General features: G+C 48.7%; 1 long non-coding RNA gene and 1 other non-coding gene across 3 annotated transcripts; both read left to right on the top strand.

Moving 5' to 3' along the window:
• Window positions 1-2,749: 2,749 nt before the first annotated feature.
• On the top strand, window positions 2,750-6,285 carry LOC102154273. Of its 2 annotated transcripts, XR_005380422.1 has the most exons (4): window positions 2,750-2,894; window positions 3,711-3,818; window positions 4,849-4,903; window positions 5,897-6,285. It is a non-coding gene; the product is annotated as an uncharacterized LOC102154273 (long non-coding RNA). The 2 variants fall into 2 exon arrangements; XR_005380423.1 differs by lacking the exon at window positions 4,849-4,903.
• Window positions 6,286-8,799: 2,514 nt separating this feature from the next.
• On the top strand, window positions 8,800-8,930 carry MIR8815-2 (microRNA mir-8815-2). Its single transcript, NR_128757.1, has one exon. It is a non-coding gene; the product is annotated as a microRNA mir-8815-2 (primary transcript).
• The last annotated feature ends 8,750 nt before the right edge of the window (window positions 8,931-17,680 follow it).

Genomic DNA, 17,680 nt, shown 5'->3' with positions numbered 1-17,680 from the left:
CCAATTAGACCTAAGGGATATATACAGAACATTTCACCCAACAATAGCAGAATATACATTCATCTCAAGTACTAATAGAACATTCTCCAGAATAGTCCATATGTTAGTCCACAAATCAAATCTTAATAAATTTTAAAAGGTTGGGGGATCCCTGGGTGGCGCAGTGGTTTGGCCCCTGCCTTTGGCCCAGGGCGCGATACTGGAGACCCGGGATCGAATCCCACATCGGGCTCCCGGTGCATGGAGCCTGCTTCTCCCTCTGCCTGTGTCTCTGCCTCTCTCTTTCTCTCTGTGACTATCATAAATAAATTTTTAAAAATTTTTAAAGATTTTAAAAGGTTGACATCATACAGAATATCTTTTCTGATTGCAATGGAATGAAACTGAAAATCACATACAGAGGAAAAAGTGGAAAACTCACAAATATGTGGAAATTGAACAACGTACGCTTAAGCAACCAACAGGTTGAAGAAGAAACCACAATGGAAAATTAGAAAATATTATGAGACAAATGAAAATGAATATACAGTATATCAAAAGTTCTGGGATACAGCACAGCAATGCTAGGGGAGGAATTAACAGCTGTAGATGCATATATTCAGAAGAAAGATGCACAAAGCCCAACACAGGACTCGATCCTGGGTCTCCAGGATCACACCCCAGGCTACAGGCGGCGCTAAACCGCTGAGCCACCTGGGCTGCCCAAGAGGAAAGATCTAAAATCAATCATCTAACTATACACCTTAAACAATTAGTAAAGGAAGAGCTGGGGCACCTGGGTGGCTCAATGGTTGAGCGTCAGCCTTTGGCTCAGGGCGTGATTCCGGGGTCCTGGGAAATAGTCCTGCATCAAGCTCCCCGCAAGGAGCCTGCTTCTTCCTCTGCCTGTATCTCTGCCTCTCTTGTTCTCTGTGTCTCTCATGAATAAATAAAATCTTAAAAAAAAAGGGGGGGGGGGGAGCAAACTAAATCCAAAGGTAGAAAGATAGGAAATAATAAAAGGTAGAAGGAAGGAAATAATAAAGATTAGAGAGGAGATAAATGAAAATAGAAAAAAATCTAAAATTTGGTTATTGAAGAAGATCGACAAAATTTGTGAGCATAGAGTTGTTCATAACATTCCTCTATTATCCTTTTAATGTCTGTGATGTTGGTAGTAATAACTTTTTTATTTCTGCCAGTTATTTGTGTCCTCTCTTTTTCCTGGAAAAGAATCAGTAGCTTGGCTAGCGGTTGGTTTATTGATTTTACTGATCATGTCAAAAATCCAGCTTTTGGTTTCTTTGATTTTCGTTATTAATCTCCTCTCTTCAATTGCATTGAAGAAACAGAGAAATCTCCACTCTGATTTTTAGAACTTTCTTTTCTTCCATTTACTTTGGATTTAATTTGCTCTTCTTCTCTAGTTTATGAAGATGGGACTTAGATGATAGATTTTATTTTTTTTTTAAGATTTATTTATTTATTTATTCGTGAGAGACACGAAGAGAGATAGAGGCAGAGACACAGGCAGACGGAGAAGCAGGCTCCATGCAGGGAGCCCGACGTGGGACTCGATCCCGGATCTCCAGGATCACGCCCTGGGCCAAAGGCAGACGCTCAACCACTGAGCCACCCAGGGATCCCCGATGATAGATTTTAGATCTTTCTTTTTCTCTAATATATGCATTCAATGCTATAAATGTCCTTCCAAGCACTGCTTTTGCTGCATCCCACAGACTTTGATAAGTTGTGTTTTCATTTTCATTTAGCTCAAAACATTTTAAAATTTCTTTTGAGACCTCTTCTTTGACCCATGTGTTATTTAGAAGTATGTTGCTTAATCTTCCACTGTTTGGGGGTTTTCTGTTATTAGTTTCTGGTTTAATTCCATTGTGTTCTGAAACCATACTTTGATTTCTATTCTACATTTGTTTAACATGTATTTTATGCCCAAGAATGTGGTCCATCTTGGTGAATATTCCACATGAGCTTGAAGAAAATGTGTATTCTGCACTGGTTGGATGAAGTATCCTATAAACGTCAACAGATCTCATTGATTGTGCTGGTCAGTTCAACTATATCCTTACCGCTTTCCTCCCTGCTGGATCTGGCCATTTTTAATAGAGAGGTGTAGAGTCATTGGTTTATTTTTCCTTGCAGTTCTACCAAATCTTGGCTCATGTATTTTGGTGCTCTGTTGTTAGGTTCACCCACATTAAAGATTGTTACGTCTTCTTAGTGAATTGACTCATTTTTCATTATGCAATGCACCTCTTTATCCCTGATCATTTTCCTTGCCCTGGCTCAATCCAGGAAGCCCTGCCCTGGGCCACTGCAGACTCTGGCCTCGGAAGGCTCTCTGTCCCCTTGTGAAGGAATGGATTTTCCTTTGTCTGAAGTTGTTTTAGATGACCTGCTGTCATCGACAGAGGAACAGCCAGGAGCCAGTCATGAAACGCCAAATATCAGTGTCACAACTCTGAGCCTTATCCGCATCCACACCCACTCCCGCCGTGGTCTCTCGCCTTGGCTTACACTCTTCACGTTCTGCAACGATCGGTTGCAGTTTTGTAGAGTCTAAGGTCTTTTCATCCTCAGTGAGCAACTTGCAAATCAATTTTTCGTTGTGCAAAGTCTCTCTTTCCTGGTTCTTCAACGCCTCTTACAGCTCCGCCAAACTTGGCTGTCCTGTGTTCCCAGCACCCCCCCCCCCCCCCCCCCCGGAGCTGGGGCTGCGGCCGCGAGGACTACCGCATCTGGGCGTTGCGCGGGCGGTGGGGACCTGGCCTCGCGCCCATCACGGCGGTTAAGGTCATTGGTACGTTATGAAACCGCCTTTAGAAAGCCAGACAGCCTGTGGATTTCCATTAGCAACCATGCAATTACTGCAGAAGGACTGGATCTTATTCTGGGTACCTACTTTGCAATCTAATATTGGGGGAAAGACGTTGAATTATTTTAATGTATTCTTTATCAAAATAATGAGACTAATTCTGCAAATCTGATTTGTGGGTGGCAACTGGATGTGATTTACAGAGGCACTGAGGTCTTAAGGTGTGGGTACGTGGGCTTACATTTCTGAGTCAGATGGTTTGAATTCTGGTCGGACATTTATTACCTGTGCTGTCTTTTTTTTTTTTTTTAAGATTTTTAATTTATTTATTCATAGAGACAGAAAGAGAGAGAGAGGCAGAGACACAGGCAGAGGGAGAAGCAGGCTCCATGCAGAGAGCCTGACTTGGGACTCGATCCCGGGTCTCCAGGATCAGGCCCTGGGCTGCAAGCGGCGCTAAACTGCTGTGCCACTGAGGCTGCCCACTTGTGCTGTCTTAATGCCAATTTCTAACTCTTGAAAGGATTGTTCAATTAGATCTTTGCAAAGGGCAGATGGATCTTGGTGAATAAAAGTGATTATCAAGTTAATCAGATGGCCACCCCAATTTAGCTGCTGTTCCAGATGTCTTTTCATGGTTGAAGCAGATTGACACATTCTTTGGTGGCTGGTATATTTGAGTTGGAAATACTTCACCTCCTGAACATTTGCTTATATACATAAATAATACATGTCATTGTAAAGAATTCAAAACATAAATATAATCAGAAAGAAGGAAGGAAAGGTGGTCTGAGATAGTCTGAAAGCTGCACCCTAAATTACCCAGCAGGATTCAAGGGGGCCGGGGGTCCCACTGCCTGGTGTGCGGATGCTCACTTGTTCCCCTGTTTTTCAGCACAGCTTACTGCCTGCATGGAGAGCCTGGGTCCCTGAAGTCCACAGAGTTTTGCTCAATGAACAGCTCCAGAGAGTAAGCCTCCAGCCTTCTGCCAGTGGGGAGCAGGTATGGGCTTCTAACCACTCTGTAGTCACACTTCCAGGGACTCCTGACTTTTCACCCACGTGCTCCCCCACCCCCAGGGTCCCTGACCTCCAGTTCAGAGCTTGAGAAGCACCCCAGGCAGGAAGGAGCCTGCTCACAGGAGCTCTGTCGCTGGGGGCTTGGGCTCAGGCTCGCTCACTTTTGCAAAAAAGTCACCCCGCCTCCATCTGTAGACCTGCTCCCCACATGTTAATGCTCTTATCTCTGTGCCACTTCTCTGTGGCTTGACCTTTTCATCCAATCCCTTTACTATTCTCTCAGTGGAGCTAGAGGAGGGGGTGGAGGTAGATGTCCATGTTCATTTTTTGATGATTCGTGGGAAGTGTCTCAAAATTCTTACATTTTAATGCATTATTTAAGGTTAATCTAGTGTCCTAGAACCCTTACAGGGAAGTCACTATTTTGCCGTGTGTGTGTTTGTGTGTGTGTGTGTGTATGCATGCACACACGTGCGCGCCTGTATATTGAAGATCAGCATCAATGCTAGTTGAATCTTAATTTTTGCTATTAGCTAATCACAGATTCAATCTCCCTACTCCTTTCCCCTCATATATTATAGTTTTAAAATCTATTCTTTCACATATTGACATAAAATTTATGTCAAAGTTTGTTTCTTTCCAGGAACAAATAGAAGCTGCCTTGCCTGGAACTTAAAATGTTTTCAGAGTACAGTAGGATCTCTTCTTCTTCTTCTCCTTCTCCTTCTCCTTCTCCTTCTCCTTCTTCTTCTTCTTCTTCTTCTTCTTCTTCTTCTTCTTCTTCTTCTTCTTCTTCTTCAACATGCTTTTGTCCCACTTTAAGAAAATTAAACCTTAAAAACTAAGAAAAAATTATAAAGAAAATTTACCAAGGCTCTCACAGATGGTTACAAAAATAAATCTATAGTCATTTCCATTTATGGAAAAAACTTAAGTCCATTTATGTCTGTAGTCAGGATAGAATCAACCAATGTTAAGTGCTAATTTTACTCAGATATAGTTATTTATTCCAGAATCTCTTGGGTACAAGGAACAGAAACTTATTTCAAACTAGCTGGAATTGAAAAGGTAATTTGCTTGAATACCTGGGAATTCCAAGGGTTTACTCAGCTCTAGTAAGAGCTGGATCAAGGGGGGGTGTCAAATGATATTGTCAGGATTTGAGTCTTCTGTCACAAATATAGCTTTATAAAACTTTTATATGCTGCTGACAATAATATTATAACAAATACCCAAACAAGTGTTTTAATTTAAGGCAGTTCCCTTGGGAGAGAAATTTTTTTCTTTGGGTTTTTCTTCTGGTATTTTGATTAGAGGCACAGAAGGAAATCAGTCTGGTAATTTTATAATCATAGGACATTTGCTGGTCCCCATCTGATATACTTTTTTTTTATGGACAATTGTGCGTGTGTTCTTCTAAGTCTGCTTAGCACCTGCACTCCCTTGTATGCTTGGTATTTCCCCGACCTTATAAGTCATAGTGGGATGCAGAGGTGGCCTCCCACAATGGGAGATGACAATGATAAACGCTGGCTTCCCCAGAGCCCCTTGCAGCTATAGCATGGTCAGGTGACTAGCATTGACTTGGAGGCAGGAGCCAGTGACTCACAGAGGTAGGCACCTGGAGCCTCTACTTGCTTTGAGTTTCTAGAGCAGTCGTGGCAACAGGGCTGGGGTGGGACGGATGCGGGTGCAGTGCTAGAGAGGTGGGTGGTGCAAGCTGTAGAGACTGTAGCTTGTTGGTGGTGGTAGGGGTGTCCACCCTTGATGAGCTGTGCCATGTGGTAGTGGGCATTGACCCTGTGTCTCATAGAACCTGGCTCTCCGAGCCCATTGGCAATTTGGTGATCTACCCAATATCCTTATCATAAATTCCTTTCCTGTTGAGATCAATTGAGTTGGTTTCTGTTTACAAGTGAGACCTTGAGCTGAGGAGGGCCTTCTCTTCCTCGGTGTTATCTCTCCTTTCGCTCTATACTTACTAATTTGCATCTTAGACTCCTTCTTTTGGGCTCTGCTACTTGGATCTTCTTTTTTTTTTTTTTGATATTCTGATATTAGCTGGAAGAGGGAGTCCAGGAGAAGAGATAGAAGAGGACGGAAGGCCACACTGGGGCTGGGAGGCAGAGAGAGCCCTGCCTGAGGCCCCTTGGAAATCAAGCCCTGATCGCTAATTCAGCAGGTACAAGCTGCCAGACACAGGGACACACTCCTCTTCACCTTTGCTCCCACGACCCCGGTCCAGTCCACCATCACCACTCACCTGGATTATGGCAATATTCCCTGGTATTCCCCTACTTCTGCCCTGGTCCCCTAACACTTTACCAAACACAGGGATCCTGTTAAAATATTAGTCAGTTTATGTCAGTTCTCTGAAAACTCCAATGTCTCCCATTCCTCGGAGATTAAAAATCTTATAGAGGCCTACAGGCTCACTCCCCCCACCCAAACATTCATTTTACTCTGTGTTTGATCCTGAGGAGAAGCTAAGTGCTGGAGGGAGGCTGGTGGGCTGGGGCCCTGGCTGGGGCACCTCCCCCCGCCCCCTTTAGGAGCCAAGCCCTGCCCTCTGGAGCCCTTGGAGCATCTGGACAGTTCCACAGGGCAGGAATAGGCACTGGAGGGAAGAGGAGCCCTAGAGCCGAGTCTTATTTGTCAAGAACAGAGCAGAGAACTAAGTTGAGGGATGCAGGGGCCACCGCCAGCCAGCGCCCACATCTCCCTCGGACACCAGCAGCGAGGCTAGCAGACGGGAAGCCACTTGCCCTGCTTGTCCCTCAGCCCAAGGAGGGGCCACATTGTCCGGAAGGGGCAGTGAGGGGGGCAGAGTGATGAGGTAGCAGGGTGGGCTGAGACAAGGTCATTGTGTGGGAACGAGAGGGTGTCCAGATCAGCGCAAACCAAGGGGAAGAGGGTGACGATGGGCAGTGGGTGCTCTCAAAAGTCTCCGAGGGCGGAGAATGCTCAGTGCCCCTGTCACTAGGGAGACAAATAGCCCAGTGGGCCCCAGGGGAGCCCTGCGGTCCCCCCCACATTCCAAGCCCTGGAGGGCGGTGGGGCAGGTGAAGGCACCCCTTTGGCAGCACCCTGGGGAGAAGCGCCCGCTCTGGGGAGGGAGGGCGGGCAGGGGTGGGGTGGCAGGTGCCCACCTGCGGGGGTGGGGGGCTGAGGTCGGGCAGGCCGGGCCGCTGGGAGGGAAGGAGGGAGGTCGGGGAGGGGTGGCGGCCCGGGAGGCCCTGGGAGGGTTGGGGCCCGCCCCGCCCCGCCCCGCCGCGGAGCCCTCGCTCTGCCCCGGGACGCTCCCGCGCGGCGGGGAGGGGGCGACGGGGCGGCCCGGCCGGTCCCGGCCTCGGGCGCTCGCCAGCGCCGTGTCTGTCCCCCTCCAGGGCCGGGCCGTCCCCGCGGGGCGCAGAGACGACGCGGCCGGCCCCGGCGCCCGGGCCCCCGTCACCCCCGCGCCTCCGCCCTCCACCCGCAGCGCGGCCGCCCGGGCTCCGGGCTCCCGCCTCCGCCTTTGCCTTCGGGCCCGTCCGGCTCCTCCCGGCGGCGGCGCTCGAAGAGCCGAAGACCCGGCCTGGAGACCTGAGCTGCAACTTCCCGAAGACGCTCGCAGGGGCCCCTGGAAAGGCCGGTCCCCCCAGGGCGGTCCCCCCAGGGCGTGGCACCTGCCGGGCTGCGGGGGGGGGGGGGGAGGGGGGCACAGCGACCTGCTGGGTGGGGGTGGCCGTGCTGGGCGGTGGCTCCTCGCGAGGACTCTGCAGGGGCGCAGCCTGGAGGGCCCGCCGGCCTTGGGTTCCCCGTCAGGGGAGGGGAGGGGCGCTGGGGGACAGCGGCAGAAGCAAAGGCCCTGGGGCCGGGGCCCTGGCTGGCTTAGGTTGTCTCTGCCGTTCTGCGTGGAGCCTGGCCCGGGCGGGGGGGGGCGCGGAATTCCGGCTCTGACTTGTGCTGGGGTTAGGTTGGTGACGGCAGCGGGGCCAGGGTGGTCTTCTCGGGCCGGGAGAGGGCTGGCAGGCACGTGGGCCGTGCTGCAGGCTCCTCCCGGGTTCCTGGGTTAGCGGCTGGGGCGGGCAGGGAGGCCGCTGAAACTGCTCAGCGGCAGGTGGCAGAGACCCCTGCTGGCCGTGGGGATCGGGAGGGGGGCTGCTGCTGGGTAGACCCCCGGAGGCTCAGGCTTCGGGGCCTGCGGACCCTCGGGTCTCATAACCCAGTCCTAGATCTCTCCTATGTGTAACCCCGGGCACCCCGAATCCAGTCTGCTGAGGGTCCTTATAGTCACAGAGTGGCTCCACGCAGGCCTTCAGGCCCTCAGATTCGGGACCCACAGCAATCCGTGGAGCCTTCCCAGTATCCTCCACCTGCCTCTTCCTGGGATGGGAACGGACAATTTCTCAAGCGCGTTTCCACCTTCCACGGGCTAGAAGGGAATGTGGTGTATCCTGCTCGGTCCCGGCACCCCAGCTCCTTGAGTTCTGGCCCTCGAAAGGCAGGAGAGTGTCGAGCAGTGTGTGTAGGATGACTCCGCCCGGTTCTCCCCTGGGAGAGCTGAGGGCAGCTTGGGGGCCCTGCCACAGAAGGTGTCCAGCTTGTTGGAAAAGGTGAATTTGTTGCTGAAGCCAGAGTTTGCAATCGTGATGTTCCTGTCAGCTTCCAAGAGCAGGTTTTCTGCCTTCAAGTCTCCGCACACAGCCGGCCTCCGGTGACAGTTTGCACAGCAGTCACCACCTGGTGGAACTTGCCTCTTCCCTTTCCTGCTGCCACGAGCCACTAGGTGCTCGAAGCGCCTCCGCCAGCGCCTGCTGAGCAAGGCCAGGAGTGTCCTCAGCGTCGGGCCCCCCTGGTATTTCGCTGTGTTGGGGGGAGCCTCTCCTCCACCATTCCTGCTTGGCGGGGGGAGTCTCTGCAAGGTGGAGACCTGCTGCATCTCATCGGTGATCCTCACCGCCCGCCGTCGCTTTCCCAGTCAGGCGCTGGGCCAAGCTCCCCACAGCTGACTTCTGCTTGCCAGTGGCCTGCGGGGGACGGTGGCACCACGAGCCTCTCCTCAGCAGAAGGCGGCTGGCAGGCCCGGCAGCCTGTGGGCCTTACTGCTGTGCGTGGGGTCAAGGTGTCCCAAGGTCGGCTCACATTTGGGAAAAGCTGGTGAGAGCCTTGGTCCAAATCGCCTCCAAAGAAAATCAGCTCAAATTTCACCTGAGGAACTGACCTTTGTAATGGAATCGAAACGCAACGCTAGACAAGAATAAGGAAAGCAAATATCAACAAACTAAAATATAATTGAGTAAACAATAACAGTGATAAAAGTAAAAATAAATTAGGAAAAAAAAGGATAGAAGGGGGAAAAAAGACCCCAACAACCAAAACAGCCCAAAATGCCAGGGAGGAAACAAGCTAACTTTGGTCAAAGTCCTTCAGGTCAATGAAAAGCAGCTTCCAGAGCTAGAAGAATGCTAACCCAGGTGCAATTAGGGGTTTATTTGGTTGTGGAAATTCCAAAAACAATAGCTCCATATGAGGTCATAGGAAGAAACAGACCTATCAACAAGGTTGAGTGGGGATTATCCACAGTGGTCTTATCACTTTCTGGTCCCAAGTGAGACACTTTACTCTTTTAAAATTGTTGGGGACCCCAAAGAGCCTTTTGTTTATATGGGTTATGGCTATCGATATTTATCTTACTAGAAATTAAAACCTGCAGGGTGCTTCAGTGCCTTTTTATTTCTAGATTGAAAAAACTGTACTAATTTTGGCTTTTAAAGAATGTGTAGTGTCTACATTTAAACTATTCAATCCTTGTTTTCTTTAAATGATCTCAAAATAATGCCACAACTTAACTGGCATCAGGATCCTGTGTAGGAACGTTCTGTTGGATAAGACACAATGAGGCCCCTTATCACATCCTTAATGCTGGGGGCAGGGGGGTGGCATGTTTTCGTTTCTTGTTTACAGTTTTGCCCTGTTTCTTTGGCGTAGATCCTCGGCCAGGAGCCAGAGAGCCCTCCTGCCGGTGCAGCGCCTTGAACCCTAGAGGTTGCCGCCGCGACCGCGACCGCGAAGGCGCGTCTTCCCTCTTTCTCGGGCCGATCCCCGAGCTCGGTGGGCGCGGGAGGTGGCACAGGGGTGTCCGGTCGGTGGACCTGTCCTCGCTTACCCGGCGGGAGGGAAGCGAGGGCCCCTGCAGGGTTCCTGAAAAACGCCTTATCGAAGCGGCAGCCACGGAAAAGCCGCGCAGCCCCGCGTGGGCCCGCCGGCCGCCCACACCCGCGCCCGCCGCCCCGGCCTCCCCTCCCCGCGGCAGCAGGGCGCCCCGGCTCGCGCCCCGCCGCCCCTCCCGCCCCTCCCCGCCCCGGGGCGCCCCCGGCCGTCTGCCGGCAGCTTGGGCGCTGGGCTCGTTCCCGACGGCTCCGTGATCGCTCCCTGTTTCTGTGCGGGTCGCGCGGGGCCGGCCCGTCGCTCCGCCACGTCGCTGTTCCGGGGCCTCCGGGCCGGTCCCGGTCGCGCGTGTCAGAGCACGGGGCCCTGCACACTCGTGGCAGTCCGCGGTGAGCTCCCCCGGTGTTGTGCTGCCTGCACCCCCAGAAGGGAGCCGACCGGCTGCCCCGACGGCCGCGCGGGCTTGGTCGCGGCGCACGCTGCAGCCTGGAGCAACCCCCACACCCACCGAGGCTGATTCCCAGGGGTGCCAGCCGCTTCCTCCCCACCCCTCTGAGGCGGTGCAGCGGTGTCCCGTCGTGGTTTTAATTTGCATTTCCCTGATGATTAATGAGGCGGGGCACCGTTTCATATGCTCATCGGCCTTTCCCTTTTCTGTGAAGTGCTCATTCAAGTCTTCTGCCCCTTTTTCTATTGGGTTACCTGCATTTTTCTAATGGGTTTATAGGTATTCTTTATATCTTTTGGGTATGGGTTCTTTGTTGGATATGGCCTTGTATGAAGTTCCTTTCTTCCAGTTCCAGGATGAGTGCATCCCTGTTGTTCTGATGCCAGTCTCCTGCTATTTTACCCATTGATCATCCCTTTCATGCCATTGACTTCTTATTCCTTGAACGTACCCTGCTAGGCACACTCCCACCTCAGGGCTGTACACAAGCTTCCATTTCTGCCTGGAATGTTCTTTCTCAGAGATCCTTATGGATCTCTTCCCAATCTCCTTCAGGTCTTTGCTCCATTGTCCCTTTCTTGCTGAAGTCTTCTCTGATTTATGTGTTTGGTCTCACAACAGCTTTCGTACATTGTATCTGCCACCCTTATCCATCACTTAAAAAAGAAACTCTCTACCAACAAAATTTTCAAACATACACAAAATTAGACTAGCATAAAGGCCTTTCCACATGTATCTATTATTCAGCATCAATAATTAGCATCATTTTTTGCAATCTTATTTTGTCTATAAATACTTCAATCTGCATCTTTAATAGATAAGTACTTTTTTGGGGAATAGTCACCACACCATTATCAAATCTAACAAAATCAATAGCATCATACAATCTTAGCACATGTTCAAATTTCCTACTTGTCTCAGAAATGTCTTGTTCTAGTTGATATTTTTTTTAGTTGATATGTTTGAATTAAGGTCCAAAGTGTGTACATCACTTTAAAATGTTTCCATGGCAACATCACCATCCAAAACTATACATTTTACATATTTGTGTGCTTATTGTCTCTGTCTCTCTCAATTGAACATCAGCTTCAAGAGAGTAGGATTTTTATTTTGTTCTTTGCTAGTCTTCAGCACCTAGTAGGCTTGAAAAAATGTTTGTAGAATGAATGAACAAACAAAGTTGGCAACATGGACCTAATAACCCCAAGAGAATGCTTGACAACTTGGTCAAATCTGCTACTTTCCAGCTCTAAAACTTTGGACAATTTCATGAGCTTCAATTTTCTTATCTGTAAAATGAGTCTAATACCAACTTTGTGGAATTATTATGGCAATTAGACAAAGTATGTGTACAGGGTCTGGTACCCAGTGTGCTGCTCAGTAAAGCTGTTAACTGCAACTGCTTTTATAAGGCATAAGAAGATAAAGGGTGTGTATAAGGAATTTGGCCTTGGCCAAAGAGGTCTGGCTTTTGCTCCTAGTTCCTAGGAGGTAACCTTTAAACCCTGGTTTAAAGTTTTCTGAGGGTTATTCATGGTAGGCCCCTAAGCCCACCCCTGGTAGTTTATGCTGAGGTGACTCATGGTAGGCTGCTTGGGCCAGGTAATAGGAACCTGACCTCCAGGGAGTGGAGTGGGGCTAGAGACTAAGCTCCAATTTCATGGGCAATTGGTCACTCATACTTATGTAAAAAGCCCCCAATAAAAAATCTAGACACTGAAGCTTGGGTGAGCTTCCCTGGTTGACCAGACTCTGTGCATATTGACACACATCGATACCAATACTAGCAAGGTAATGCATTCTGAGGACAGTGGAAGCTTCACATTTGGAACCCTCTTAGACTCTACCCTCTCTGTCTCTTCTTTTGAATAATTTCGATCTGTAAAACTTCTCTGAAATAAACTATGAGTATAACAGCTTTCAGTGAGTTCTGTGATCCCTTCAAGCAGATTGTCCAACTTGTGGGTGGTTTGGGAAACCTGTACCTGCAGCTGGTGTCAGGGGAAACAGGATACCTAGTCCAGGCCCGCTAACAAACAGGTCGTGTGAGCTAGGATGGGACATTTGGCATCAATGGCCTCAGTTCTCTCATCTGTTAAATGAGGAGGGTAAACCAACTAATCTCTTGGTTCCTCCTAGCTTTGTTTCTTCTCCTTGAGTATATGTCTCTGCCTCTCACGCACAAACATGCAGATGTGTGCAGAAACCAGTCAAGTGAGCCACCACAACCCCTTCATTGTTAGGTGAACATAACAAAAGACCATCTTCCTGGAGTATTGAGCTGACTTGATGAATTAATGAATCGCCTCTTCATTGCTCTTGGAGTCCGTTTTGTTCCCTTCCTGGGTTGACAAATGTCTGCAGATTCTGGGACTGCCTGGCCATTGTAACTTTCTTCAAGTGCCTTTAGAAGCCTTGCACAGAGGTTTGTACCACACCAACCCTCCTGGCCCTGCCCCCTTCTCCCTCCCAGGCTCCTGCTCATCCTCCACTCTCGCTTAAAGCCTGGAGGAAAGAGGGGGTACCTAGGGCTTCCCTGGGACCTCCTACTACTCCAGAGCCGAGCTTTAAGTCTTGCATACTCTAACACCAATCCTGCTACCAATCCTTGAACACTTGTTATGGGCCAGGCAGTCTTTTCATAATTCACATCATTTCATTTTCATAGCCCTGAGGGAGATAGATTATTATCTTCAATTTACAGATGAGGAAGCTGAGGCCAGAGTGGTTAAGCAACTTACCCAAACACAGACAAAAATGTAGATGTGAATTCAAATTTGGTGGATCCCAAAGTCTTACTCATTCTGCTGTTTTTTGGGTCTCCTTAACAGTAGGGGTAGCAGACCTGAAATTGGGGCTGGTATAGTATGATAGATTGGTTATGGTTCCAATTTTTCACCTCCCTATATCCACACCTTTGGTAGTATCCTTCCATAATGACTGAGTTTGGTCTCATGAGTTACTTTGGCCAATAAAATTGCTGTAAGTGACAGGTATGTCAATTTTGAATCTAGGTCTGCAGAGCCTTTACATAGTTGTGTTCTTTCTCTCTCTCGGGTGTCTCTCGCCACCTTCCAGAGAGGATAATGAAGCACATGGGAAGCAACCCAACCTAAGCTACCCTAAACCAGCCTGCAAACCTACCCGAACATGGGAGAAAACTCAACCATGATCAGGTCTCACAGCTGATAACTGTTGCAGCTATGAGCCCAGTCAAGAACAAAAGAACCACCTAAATGACTTGTAGACTTCTGGGCAATGAGAAATTCTTACTGTTTTAAGCCATTAAGTTTGGGGTGATTGGTTATGTTGCAATAACTAACTGAAATAGGAAAACCTAGTTACAAGATTCATCAATTTTTTAGAGCAGAGAGAACTTCTAAAATCCTTAATTCCTCTGATTTATTCTCTGGGCCCTTAACACTCTCCCTCCCTGTATTCCTTTATACCATCTCTCCTTCAGCACAAAAGTAACCCAGCCTCTTCCAATCCCTGCCTCACCATTGAGATGAATATTCTAGTCTTTCCATGTCCTATTTGTTAGACTGCATGTCCTTCCTGCTCCACAGTAGCTTGCCCTCCTCTCAGAAGCCCATGGTATAAGGGGTGCCTGGTGGCACGGTCAGTTAACAATTCGGCTCTTGGTTTCAGCTCAGGTCATGATATCAGAGTCTTGAGATCAAGCCCCACATCAGGCTCCATGCTGAGCAGGGAGTCAGCTTTGGATTCTCTCCTCCTCTCTCCTTACCCGTCCTGCTTATACCCTCTCTCCCAAATATGTCTTTCTTTTCTTTCTTTTTCTTTCTTTCTTTCTTTCTCTTTCTTTTTATTTATTTATTTATTTATTTTTTATTTATTTATTTTTTAATTTATTTATGACAGTCACACAGAGAGAGAGAGAGAGAGGCAGAGACACAGGCAGAGGGAGAAGCAGGCTCCATGCACCGGGATCCCGACATGGGATTCGATCCCGGGTCTCCAGGATCGCGCCCTGGGCCAAAGGCAGGCGCCAAACCGCCGCGCCACCCAGGGATCCCTCTTTCTTTCTTTTTAAAGATTTATTTATTTATTCATTCAGAGAGAGCGAGAGAGAGGCAGAGACACAGGCAGAGGGAGAAGCAGGCTCCGTGCAGGAAGCCCGATGTGGGACTCGATCCTATGTCTCCAGGATCACACCCCGGGCTGCAGGCGGCGCTAAACCGCTGCGGCACCGGGGCTGCCCCCTAATATGTCTTTTAAAAAATGGGGATCCCTGGGTGGCGCAGCGGTTTGGCGCCTGCCTTTGGCCCAGGGCGCGATCCTGGAGACCCGGGATCGAATCCCATGTCGGGCTCCCTGCATGGAGCCTGCTTCTCCCTCTGCCTATGTCTCTGACTCTCTCTCTCTCTCTGTGTGTGACTATCATAAATAAATAAAAATTAAAAAATGCCCATGGGGGATCCCTGGGTGGCTCAGTGGTTTACCGCCTGCCTTTGGCCCAGGGCGCGCGATCCTGGAGTCCTGGGATCGAGTCCCGCGTCGGGCTCTTGGCATGGAGCCTGCTTCTCCCTCCTCCTGTGTTTCTGCCTCTCTCTCTCTCTCTCTCTCTATGTCTATCATAAATAAATAAATCTTAAAAAAAGAAGCCCATGGTATTTCCTTTTTTTTTTTTAAGGCTGAATAATAGTCTACTGTATGTATATACTACATTTTCTTTATCCATTTACTGATGGACATTTAGATGGCCTCCAGAAGTCCGCTATTGTGAATAGTGCTACAATGAACATGGGAGCGCAGACACCTCTTTGAAATTCCACAGACATTATTCTACATGAAATAAGCCAGTCATTGGGGCATCTGGCTAGCTCAGTAGTAGAGCATGTGACTCTCAATCTCAGGGTCATAAGTTCAAGCTCATGTTGGGCATGGAGCCTACTTAAAAAAAAATATTACTTAAAAAAATAAGCCAGTCACAGGACAAATCCTGAATGACTCCATTTATTGAGGTACCTAAAACATAGTCAAACTGATAGAGAGTACAATGGTGGTTACCAGAGGCTAGATGGGTGGTAGAATGAGGAGTTGTTGTTCAGTTGGTACTAAAGGTTTACTTATGCAAGATGAACTAGTTCCAGTGATGTGCCATACAGTATAGTGCCTAAAATCACCAATACTCTTTTTAGGCACTTAAAAATTTAAGAGGGTAGATCCCTGAATGAATAAAGAAGATGTGGTCTATATACACAATGGAATATTAACCATCAAAAAAGATGAATACCTACCATTTACATTGATGTGGATGGAACTGGAGGGTATTATGTTGAGTGAAATAAGTCCATCGGAAAAAGACAATTATCATATGGTCTCACTTAAATGTGAAATATAAGAAATAGTGAAAGGGACCATAAGGGAAGGCAGGAAACTGAGTGGCAAAAAATTAGGAAGACAAACCATGAGAGACTCCTAACTCTGGGAAACAAAGGGTTGTAGAAGGGGAGGTGGGTGGTGGGTATGGGGTCACTGGGTGATGGGCACTAAGGAGAGCACAGGATGAGATGAGCACTGGGTGTTATATTTTATGTTGACAAATTGAATTTAAATAATTTTTTTTAAAAAGATGGTAGATCCCATATTGAGAGTTCTTATCACAAAAATAAAACAAAGGGACACATGATGATATGCCTATCACCTTAATTGTGGTGACGATTTTGTGGGTGTACCCACATGCCCACACTCCTCAAATTATATATTAAACACGTGTAACTTTTTGTGTACATCAAATACACCTCGGTAGAGCTGTTTTAAAAAGAAGCAGCAGTGGGGCGCCTGGGTGGTTCAGTTGGTTTTGCAGCTGCCTTCTGCTCAGGTCATGATCCCGGGGTCCTGGAATCAAGCCCCATGTCAGGCTCCCTGCTCAGTGGGGAGTCAGCTTCCCCCCCCCTCACCCCACTCGTGTTTCTCTCTCTCATTCTCACTCTCTCTCAAATAAGTAAATCTTAAAAAAAAAAAAAAAAAAAAAAGCAGCAGCGGCCCATGCAGCAGGTGAAGCCGATCCGCTTGGCACAACAGAATGCTGTGAGCTTTGATTACATTGGTCTGTCGTTCGTAGGAGACTGGTGCAGCTGGTTTCCCATTCTCTAATCTTTAGTGTTGGGGAGACAAGGGTGGCTGCTTCAGAGGGTCCTAGAGTTGCAGGAGCAGAAACTTAGGGAGAAACGTAAGCCCTGCTCCCTCTGGCCTTTAAGCCTGCGCTGTGTGTGGTTCTGTATCCGGCCTCTGGAGCTGCTGGAAGTAAGCGGGGCTCTCAGGGCCCTGAAAACAACTGGTGGCCTTGGCCTCTTGGTCAAATCCAGCCGCCTCCCTGTACGTGTAGTCTTTCCCATTCTTTCTGGGTCAGGGAACCACCATTGCCTCGGGATGCACCCCAGCCACAGGTTCTGGAACTGTCAAACTGTTTCCTTCTGAAAGCCTTGAGCTAAGGCCAAAAGTGATGTCACATTTTAATTGGAGCCCTCTGGTTGCTGGTCTGCAAGGAGCAAAGGCAAAGCGGTGAGACCAGGCAGGAGGTAAAAGATGATGCCCCTTGGATTTGGCTGAGGCCAGGCGGGGGGCCAGCGGTGTGGTGAGATGGGGTTGGGTTCTGAAGGTATTTTGGGAGTAGAGCCAGCAGGATTTGCTGATGGATTAGCTGTGGGGAGTAAAAGAAAAAGACTTCAAGATTTTGGGACTGAACAACTGGAAAGGCAGAGATTAACAGAGGTGAGGGAGGAATGGGAGGAGCAGGTTGGGATGAGTAGGGGAAGACCAGGAGCTCCAACTGCTGGACTGGGAATCCAGAAATCCAAGCCCTGATACCAATTCTGTCACTCAGGAGTCACAGCACTTACTAATAATTTATATACACCAGGCCCTCTTCTAAGCACTTAATACACATCTTCCTATTCTCCTCCCCACAGTGCAGCCCCAGAAGGTAGATTTCATCCTTGTTTTGCAGATGAGATGGAAATGGGCTCAAAGATGGTACCCGAAATGCTGCCTGGAGGCACAGAGCAGAAAAGCCAGACTCAAACCCAGTGTGTCCAACTCCAAAGCCCATATCCCTGAGCAAGTGCAAACTGCCTCTGGAGTCCTGTGTTCACTTTGACTTGTGGGGGTCTAATCAAGGGATTCGTCGGAAAGATGGTTATGTCCTGACTCTGCAAATGTGCCTAATGGGGGCCCGTGCCTCCTTCTCTAAATGAGAACATGTTAGTGCTGACACTCAGTGC

This window comes from Canis lupus, chromosome 28, assembly GCF_011100685.1.
Source record: "Canis lupus familiaris isolate Mischka breed German Shepherd chromosome 28, alternate assembly UU_Cfam_GSD_1.0, whole genome shotgun sequence".
Classification (NCBI taxonomy): Eukaryota; Metazoa; Chordata; class Mammalia; order Carnivora; family Canidae; genus Canis; species Canis lupus.
The sequence above is the reverse complement of the archived record's forward strand: the minus strand, read 5'-3'. Positions and strand labels throughout refer to the sequence as shown.